The 10,523-nt window shown below is 47.7% G+C and overlaps 1 pseudogene; it reads right to left on the reverse strand.

Moving 5' to 3' along the window:
• The window catches only part of LOC143388358 (CD44 antigen-like), an 80,530-nt pseudogene extending 70,498 nt beyond the window's left edge, over positions 1 to 10,032 (reverse strand).
• Between the last annotated feature and the right edge of the window lie 491 nt (positions 10,033 to 10,523).

Raw genomic sequence — 10,523 nt, forward strand, 5'->3', positions numbered from 1 at the left:
CTTGTCATCCTGTGTCTAAGGGAGAAATGCTAGACCTTGGCTGGGTATGTGTGGGTTCTCAATTCTCCTAAAATAATACTTGTGTCTGAATGATGAGCTGGAGATCCAGATGGCTGAACCACATTCAACCCTAATTGAGGGCATTGTATGTGACATGAGACCTGAACCCATCTGGAATTTAATTTCAACCCAAAACCATGGTCAAAGGATTCATGATGGGTGTGAATTGGGAACAAACAGAATAGGCTGTAATCTGACCAGGATTTTCAGTGACTGATAGAAGACTGGAACCAGACAGAAGATTTAGCCTCTGACCCATTTAGACAAACTCCTCAGTAATAAAGTCTTTAGGCTCCTTTTTTTTTTCCTCTTCCCACTTAGAGCAAGAGTTTCTCTGGCTTCCTGGGAAAACAAACAAACTTAGAGGGAGTCTGGGAGACTCTCCGTAGAAGCAGCAGCTCACCAACACACAGACCTGTCTAACTCAGAGCCTTGACTAAATTTTATATGTAGGTAGTATATATGCACATACATGGGTTTGTACTTTTGTTTTTCTTTTCTGTTTTTTCTTTAAGATTCTCATATTGTTTTTCCATAAGATACTAAAGCTCATCCTCTAAGTTGGGCTTTGGCTGAGTGTTGTGGTTCATGTTGCAAGGTTCCTTTAGGGAAGCTGAGAATTCAAAGGTGTTCCTGGAGCTTTAAGAGTGAAGACACCATCTTTTCTTTTCTTTATGAGCTGGCTGTTCTGACTTGGAGCAATGTTTCGGAAGGACAGTTTAAAGGACCTTGCATTTAGAACCTACAGGTAACTCTAGGGCTGGATTCCTGGAGTGTCAGCTATGTGGGTAGGACATGTCAACTTTTCTGACCTGAGCTTCTTCAGCTGTCCACTCCCCAGGCAATGAGAGTGGAGGACTCCGGGCAACGTGCCTTCTCCCTCGGAGTCATTCTGGCTTATTGGCATTTATAGGTAACTGGGTCCATATGCTTGTTTCTGGCATGGACCAATAATTCACTTCTGACACTTAATATAAACCAGACATCACATTTTTTGGTACTGCATTATAATAGTGTTATTCTTTCCATTAAGTTTTATGAAACTGAGGTATTAGTGGGCCCACAGAATGGTGAATTTATAGAACACAAGGCCTGGAAAGAACTTGAGAGATCCATTAGAATCCAGCCCTCTCATTTTAAACATGAAAAAATGGTGGTAAAGTTGGGTTAAAAAAGATTTTCTGAACATCACATAATTAATCATATTCAGAACTAAAATAGCTCAATCATTTCTATTCTTTGGGTAATTTCTTTTATTTTTAGTTGTAAATGAACACAATATCTTTATTTTGTTTACTTATTTTTTTAAGTGGTGCTGAGGATCAAACCCAGGGCCTCAGATGTGCAAGGCAAGCACTCTACCGCTGAGCCCAAACCACAGCCCCTTGGGGTACTTTCTATGAACTAGACACATAGCTTTAAAAATGATGAACAAAATATTTTTCTTGAAGCTTAACGGTGCGACTGCCTGAGCTCATACTGCTTCCATGTAGGAGAGAGAGGAATAAACTGAAGTCTGTCTTGTTTTATAACCCTAACACCTCCATGCACCCTCCCACAAGGCCCGGCCTCCTCCTTTGGGCTATGTGGTTATATGGAGGTGATCCTTGGTTTGGAAGATTTTTAAATCATGGATTGAAAGAACCAACACTTTTTATATTTTCCTTTAACGTAGTGACCAAAAAGCCAACATACTCTCTCTGAGCATATTGAGAATATGATTATGAGAGTCAGAGTTCATAATACATGAAACCAGACTAAAAAATAAAAACTGAGGCATATAAGGAGCCAGACTTAAAGGAAACGAATGAGCTCTAAACTTCCCCTATATTGCCTGATATGTCAAACCTCAAGAAGGATCCACTAAAACCTGAGACAGTGCTGAGAAAAGATATTTCAAGATTCAAGAGTCATTAGAAGAGGCATTAGAAAAAATATTTTTCCCCTGTAGAACATGAAAAAGAATTAGACCAAACCTATAAAAATCACAAATGGTAAATGATGGGGATTGCTTTCCTATTCAAATCTAGAAATGTTATTCATTCAACCATCTAAGTATTTATTTAGCACTTACTACAATTGGGGGGATATGCCAACAGCTGGGAGCTCTAGTTGTACAAAAATGTACCCGAGGCAAGGGCTTTCCCCTAAGGGACTTTAGAGTCATTACACAGCTAAGATACATCCTTAGAACCTCTTTTTAACTGAAGGCATACCACAGAGTCTTTATAAATTATCAGGGGGAACAACTGGAAGATCATAAAGGAAAGTGAAAGTTACTTAAGTTGCCTAAAGGGATGAACCTGACCTCTAAGGCTGACATATGAAAACAGCTAGTACCAGCACAGAGGATCCAGTGCAAAGGCAGTCTCCTGGGCAAGAGATTTCTTCTTCAAACTCTTGTCTGCATCTGTATGTTCGGGGCTCCTGTCCTCCCTCCAAGGTGTGGAGCCTGCAGCTCCCTAGTGGCTACAGGGCTGGTCTTCTGAAGGCTGCCAGATGGGTGCTCAGGCCTGCTGGACTCTGGGTTTTGAACTGGGAACGTTCAGCATTGGCAACATTTGTGGCTGACATATAGGAGACACTCGTTTAATACTTTCATAGTTTACAAAGTGTGGGGCGAGAGGTATGGGTGAAAACAACACTCTAGGTCAGAGGCTGCATGGAACTGTTCATTAGTCCCTGGCACCTTAATTTGCATAGTGTGAACACCTGTGAAGAGGCATTACAGTCATCACCCATGTCTTCAAGGAGATGAAGTACAAAAAGGTGCTGCTTAACTCTCTGACTGGTGCATGGGTCCTCCCAGAAGGCACAAAGACCCGCTTGAGTGCACAAAAACCAAAACCGATGGGGAACCCTGGACACTTCCCTATTCCCAGGCTAACTGCCTGGACTCTGTCTTGCAAACTAAATCAGATGTCCCCAAGGGGTTTTGCCTCCTGCCTTCCTGGGTGGCTTGTTTTTCATCCAGGGGTATGCGGAGAAAATTCACTTGCTCCATGATGTGACTGATGTTCACCTACTGGGCCAAACTTGGCTTGGGCTGAGTTCTTTGTGCCCTGGATGTGGGAAGCCTGACTCCTGACAGCCCCCTCCCTACAGTTGTAAGTGATAGAAAGAAGACCTTCGAACCTGGGGCTTTTAAACAGGCCAACATTTTGCTGCTATTCAGTTGGTTCATTTCCATTTTGCCCAATCTTGAGTCATGGTCCTAGCTGATGGAGAAATACCAATCAAGAGCCTTCACTTTTCATCCTGGTGAGAAATACTGATGTAACAGTGAACTCAATTCACCATCTTCTCCAGTCCTACACCCTCCCCAACATCCCATCAGTAAAGGAGTGTAGAACTTCCATGCAGGGATTGGAATGAATGAGCCACTCATCGTATGAATGGGAAGAGTTTTCATGATGACTTCTCCCCCCTTCATTTTTGCAATTCAATTCTCTCCTCTGACATTGTGTTTGAAAAGGAAAAGCAAAACCAGCTCTGTGGGCATTATGATCCCACACACAACCAGATTCCCAAATAGTTTTTGGAAACAACCAGAATACTCCCAGGTAAAATCATCTAGGTTTGGGGGATGCCCTGAAATCTTAATATACCAGGAAAATCACCATCATTTTGACCGAGAGCATGAACTCTGTAGCCAGACCTGCTGGGTCTGAATCCCAGCTCCATCAAATCCCAATTGTGTGATCTTGGCCCAGTTACTTAAATTCCCCGTGCTCAGTTTCCTCATATGTATAAGAAGAATAACAACAGCATCACCTTCATGAGGCTGGTGTGTGGTGAGTTAGCATACAGGAAGCAACTGGTATGTGCTAGCACATCGTCAGCACCCCGTGTTTGCTATTATTACCAACGGTGATGATGGTATCTCAGAAACATAGAACCAACCACAAAAAAAGCAAGTGCAGAAGATACAAGAACTCTAAAACAACAACATGAAATTTCAGCCACCACCAGAAAAGACTTGCTGTGACACCATAGTAAATGCTCAAAATGACTGGTGATGAGCACACCCACACACACATACCAAAGTCTTGCAATTAACTTTTACTCTCAAAAGGTCGAGACCCTACTGAGGTCTGAATTAGAACAACATATATTCCATGTTTGTATAATTATGTCAAAATGGACTCTACTGCCATGCAGAACTAAAAAGAACCAATAGAAAATATTTTTAGTTAAAAAAAAAAAAGAAAGAAAGAAAAATTTTAAAAAGGTGAAGCCCCAGGGCAGGTTTTAGGGATCTGAGTTTTGGAAAGTGGTTGGTGACTCAGCCCCTCCACACCCACCCGAGACCCATCTGCCCACACTTGCCCTTATGAAGGACACTTGCTTCAGGAGGACACACCCAGGCTGCCAGTGCACCCCAAACTCGGGGAGATCTGGTTCCATGAGTTTCTGTCCCCTGTAATACCCATGCACTCATTTTGTGCCTGAATTCCAGTCTGAGTCTCATGGGGCAGGGGACCCACGGGAAGGCAGGACTTGGCCCAGTTGTGGACAACTTCCCACTTGGCAAACTGGGAAGAGGAGGTCAGTGTGGCTCTCTGCCAGAGGTCAGGCTTCCCTGCACATGGGCCTCTTTCCTGCAGCACCATCATGTTGGAAGGCAGCTTGATAATTCTCTCTCCCAGAGAGCCCCACAGGAGCTTCTGTGAAGCCCTCCAGCTTCTCTCTCAGCCACCACCTTTCAGAAGCAGGCATGGTGGTTAGGTTGGCCTCTCACCTGTGGATTCCACCCTCAACATCGAGGCTCCCAAATGGCCAGACCTCCACACTGGGCACTGCTGGGGAGTGTTATATTTTGAGGCTTCAGTTTGGGATTGGTGTCATCCTCTCCCTTTCCCTTCTTGGCCTAACCATCTATACAACCCTGCCCTCCCCGGCCACAGCAAGCAGCCACTAAAGCCACAAGCAGATGAGTGAGCTCTCTGCTCGGGCTGACCAAACATGAGCCCTGTGGCAGGCAGTTGCCCCTCAGCCCTGCCCAGAGCCAAGCCAGCCAGCGCCCCCGATGGCACGTACATTCAGCACATGAATGCACTGGCCTCTTAAGCAGACCAGCCAGCCAGCTAGCATTCCTATGGAGAAGTAGGTCTATATTCTAGAACTTCAACTCAGTTCAACAAACAGTTTCTGGTCACAAAGGTGTACCAGCTCTAGGGTCTGGAACTCCAAAAAAATGAAGGAGATATGATCCCTGATATCAGGGGGCTCCACAGAGCTGTAGAAGACAGATAAGAGAAATACCCCTTCTATTTCTCTTGGCGGATGGGGCTGGCTTCTCAGACCCAGTTTGGGGGAGTGTTTTAAGAAAAAATTTCATCTGCTCCATGAGTGGAGAGTAGGGTTTAAATTTCAAATGGGAGGAACCAGTTCTCCCTAAAGAACACCCGTGTCCTCTTTTAAGCGGAGACACAACGGAAATTGAGTCATTGGCATCTCACTGTGCAAACCCCCAGAATTTCTCTCTGGGGTCCAAAAGATCCCCTTTGAAAACGACGCTGTGGGAGGCAGACTCCGCCACCTGCTTCAGCTCCTTCTTTCACAAGAATCACTTCCCTTTCAGGGTCTGGGTAGAGTTGACTAAAACAGAGGTGTTGGGGAAACAACCACAGCTAATCTCTCCCTCAGCCCCTGGCTGGGCTGCTGGGGAGGCCTCGCTCGCCTCCTGCAACCTCCTGACCATCAGCAGACTCCAGGCTGATTCACCATCTCTTGGGTGGCCCCATGTCACCTGGCATTCCACACTAGTTTTGGCTCAAAATCCTTGTCTTTTGCAGAGAACCATGTCAGCCCAAGGGGGAACCAAGACTTCCCCTTACCAGGGGCAGGTATAACCTGCTAATGAGCATGTGACCAAGGGCCCCTGCGGGTTGCTGCGTAAGAAGCGCCTGCAAGGTCAGTGTGAGAGCATCTGCAGGGCCTCTTTCTCAATTTCAGGAGAGGACTTTGCCCTGACTTTTCTCTTAGGGAGCAACCTCTCCATTTTTTCTAAGTTTGCAAATGAGAGCATGTCTAGAAGCGCAGCTGGACTCTGATAAGGGAATCGACTGAATTATTTTAGCAACAACTAAGAAGGCTGACATCTCTGACAGCTGCGGCCAGGCCTGCAGAGTGACGAGTCAGGACAGGGCAGGGCAGGGCAGGGTATTCAACAATCCACAACCAGCCCGAGGGTGGAGGGCAAAGCCATTCATGCCAGGCTGTGCTGGCCTCGGAAGACAGGAGGATGGGAAGACCACACACAGTTCCCAAAGTTCTCCAAAGGCAAGTAATGAATGGACGGAGCAGAGGCCCTGAGGTTCAACCTGGGGGGATTTGAGACTACGGGGAAAACATAACTCTACCACTGTATCCTTGGGCAAGTCAAATTAGGATATGTTAGAATGTACTCCAGGATGGGTGAAGTTGGAGCCTCAAATTCTTTATCAAGAAAATAGAGTGAAGAACACACTCATGCATAGGGCTGCTGTGAGGCTTATGTAAGGACTCATGGCAACCATCAGCTCAATGTTTAGCATAGAATTGGTGCTTAGTGAGTGCTATTTTCCTAGAAACTTAGGACCCTGCTTTGCATAGAACCATCTGGTACAATAGCAAAGTGCCAGATTTTAAAACCGGCATCCACAGATGTCTCAGGAGGCAACAGAAGCCCCAGGACAAGGTGGAATTGTTCTGAATTGTTCTTGAGCATGAACTTGCTTTACCATAATGTGTGTGTGTGTGTGTGTGTGTGTGTGTGTGTGTGTATCATGGACTATATTATATACATACATTATGGAATAGGAACATATATATTCATTCCTATTTTTATTGGTGCATTATGATCATACATAATAATGGATTCAATTCTTTGTTACATATTTGTACATGTACATGTTGTGGCCATAAAATTTGGTCACTATTCTCCCCTAGTGTTTCCCCCCTCCTCCCCCAGCTTCCCTTCATATTATCATTCTTTATGAAGCTCAAACAGAACTACTGTGGGGGCAAACTACAGACTTGGGATGAGTGGTAAGACAGTATTTAAAGTGTTAAACAAGCGTTCGGCAGGGTTGGGGCAGCCTCCTACAGACCTCCAAGATAGAGGTATTTTAGAGACCAAATGTATGAAAGGTATCCTGCCCTAATCAGTCTCAGAGGGCAAGTCACTAGTCCCTCTCTTTTATGGTCTACTTCCTCCTTGGGAAAAAGAAGGGATTTTTTGATGTGAGTGTGTGTGTGTGTGTGTGTGTGTGTGTGTGTGTTATGTATGTGTTTCCCTAAATGATACTTAGAGTCCCCCGCTCTGAGTTTATGACAATGAATCAGGGAATATTTCTTGAATGAATGGAAGGGGATGTGTCATAAACTAGGAATTTCATGTGGTCCAGCATCACCTCCCACGTGGGAAGATTTGGAAGAAAATAGACCCTTCTCCTGCGGCTGCGACCTCCAACACACGTACTCACACCAAGCGTGTTCAGGATGCCACATGTGTGCCAGGGGAATCACTGAATTAATCAGTGTTAACCCCCGAGGGGATGCAGCTCTGCTTCCTGGTTTCCTTTCATGGGAACACAGCCAAAGCCCTGGCTCCCAGAGATGGAGGCATCTCTAAGCCCCAGTGGGAGCAGAAAGGTACCGGCCATCCCCAGGCAGAAGGGTTCTCAGAAGCACCCCTCTTTCTCAAAACCAGGGGTACAGTTCCCTAGCACTGACCTTTCACCACAGAGGAAGGCGTTGGGTGTACAGAGGACTCCTCTGCCTCTAAGGCCACATTCTTCTCCCCACACCTCATTCAAGATACCTGTTCTCCAACTCTGAGTTTCTAGGTTCAAAGGTGCTTAAAGGAGCTTTGACTATTGCTATGCTTTCTGATTTCTGATACAGAGTTTGGACCTTTCTTTCCTCTGCTCAAAGCCTTGCCCCTTTCCATTTTCATGGTCTTCCAGAGTCTTCCACACCCAAGAATGGGCCATGGTGGTGCCTTTCCATTTCTCTCCCTTCCTTCTTCTTCCGCCTCTGCCTACCCAGCCCTGGGTCTGCCGTTAAGTCCTGTCTCCTTTTCAAGTCTCAGTTCCTTTTAAACAACTTCACAAGCACATGGAAGTCAGGACCCAGGTGCTCACTGCAGCTGGCCTGGCACTTCTCGTGCCTTCTGTGAATGATGCACCCAAAGAGACCAGGAAACCCGAGGCAGGAGTGAGCCTGCTGGTCTCTGGGAGAACCCCAAGGGTCAAGAGTATTTGAGGATGGGGCCCTTTAGAATGAGACAGGCTAAGAAGAATCAAGATACTCAGAGACAAAGCAGAAGACACCACCGGTGGGTAACATGCCAGCAACCTTCCCTGGAAGCCTCAGGGAAGCTCCCCGGCCTCTGTTCTCTAAGGCTGGGCCCAGGGCTCCTGCCAGTTCCCCTCCCATAAGAGCATTTCTGCCTTTCAAAGGCCCCTTGGAGCTCCAGTTCCCTGTGGCCTCTGGTCTAGTCCTGCCCCAAATCCTATCCAACTTCGCCCATCCTGGAGTACATTCTAACGTATTCTAAGCCTAGGCTTCAGAACTCAATGAACCTGAATTCATATTCAGTACCACCTGTGGCAGTGTAACCTCAGCAAGTCACCTAACCTCTCTGAGCCTCTGTTTTCCTCCTATTGCAAGGGTAAAATGAGATAACATATGTAAAGGATTTAACACAGTGAAAGTATACAACAGTGACTAGTGGTATCACAGTGCTATTATTGTTGTTATTGTTGTATTCATTATTTGCATTGCTTCTGTTCCAGGAATCAAAATTCTAGTTCCCACAGGTTGGGTTGTCTTTTGCTTTCCTGGTATTCCTAAGAACTGGGTTTAATAAGTATTTGCTGAGTAGAATTAACTGTAGGCTGAGCTGTCTCTGTGACCCAGCTGGCACTACTTGAAAGAAAAATTAATTTTGCTAGTGATAAGAAAATCCGTCAAGTAAAAATTATCTGTTCATATATAGACAAAGAGAGGGAACACTTGGAGTTGAGCCATGCTGGAATAAATACCCCAACCTCCTCTGGATGGGATACTGGAACCTTAGCTTCTGGGTCCCTGATGTTACCCTGATATCCAAGCTCCCTCCAGCTCCAAGGCTACGAGGCAGCCCTATCAGTGTTTGGATTTTCCCTGACTGATTGGCAGAACCAGGAGGTCGCAGCTGGCCCAGTCATTGCCTCTCCTATACAGTCTCCCTGCCGCTGCCCAGCTGCCGGGGCTGGTCCCTCATAGACATCCAACCTGGCCTCAGAGCTGGTTCAAGTTTCCACAAGAGTTATGGTGGTCAGTGACTGGAGGGGTGATAAAGGCTTGGGAAACCAGATTCAGTGGGGGAGCCACCCTTACTTTCTCAGTTGTCTTTCTGGAAAGCTCATTGCCAAGGGCTCTCAGGCTTCTAAGTGCGTGGCCACCTTACCCGGGCACCTACTCCTCCTGTCCCAGTGCCAGTACCTGCCTCAGCTCCTCTTGCCCGTGCCCTGCCTAGCTCTGCCCTGTCAACCACAGACTGCGGGGCTCAGAGAGCCCTTGGGCGCAGGAGCCTGCTAGTCCAGACACCAGCAAAGCATCCAGGAATACAGTTCACTTGCGGCCACGTGCTCCAGCCCTAAGGACCTCACCCAGAACTGCGCGGGCAGCCTGCCCAGCGAAGCCTCCTCTCTCTTTCCCGGTTCTTCTCAACACAAGGGTGCTTCCCACCAGCAGAGTCTACCGGCAGTTCAGCGCCAATCCCAGCCCTGCTTTCCAGAATCCAACCCAAGTCGCTCGCCTTCCGCTGGACTACAGTCCCCTAGGGCCACTCTGCCAGCGGAGCTCCCGTGGCGCCGTCCTGGGTTCCCACTCCGCTGGCCCCGATGGCCGCGGTCACTCACCGATCTGCAACTGCGCCAGGCTCAGCTGCACGAGGCAGAGTCCCCAGGCTGCGCGCCACCAGAGCTTGTCCATGGTGTGTGTGCGTGAACCGCGAGAGCAAGCAAGTGGAGCTGGGGGCTCCCGGGGCGCGGGGCGGGGTGCGGGCTGAGGACGCGGCTACATGGGCGGACCGAACCTGTCAGAGGCTGGGGGCCACTGGGCAATGAGGCCACCTCGGAAGTTGGCTGCAGTTTTTATTCCAGGGTTGAGAGAGTGACCTAAGAGGGAGGGAGCGAGTGAAGGACACACCCAAAGGAGGGGCTGTGACTAAGCAGCCAGCAGCGGTTTAAAGATATACCAGCCCTCCTCGGCCCTGGCCCTCCGCCCCCGCCCGGTTCTTAATGGAAGTTGTAAATCCGAGCTTCCGGGAAGGGACCGTGTCAGCGCCTGGAGGCGCCCACCCACCGGACGCACCGCCCGGTTCTCCCGCCAGTTCGCCCCCCGCCGGAGGATGACTGAGTCCTAAAACCTCTCCGCTGAGTTCTGCCTCTGGCCTCTCCTTTCCCGCTAAATTTCTCTGAGTCAGGCTG

This window comes from Callospermophilus lateralis, unplaced genomic scaffold (assembly GCF_048772815.1).
Source record: "Callospermophilus lateralis isolate mCalLat2 unplaced genomic scaffold, mCalLat2.hap1 Scaffold_250, whole genome shotgun sequence".
Classification (NCBI taxonomy): domain Eukaryota; kingdom Metazoa; phylum Chordata; class Mammalia; order Rodentia; family Sciuridae; genus Callospermophilus; species Callospermophilus lateralis.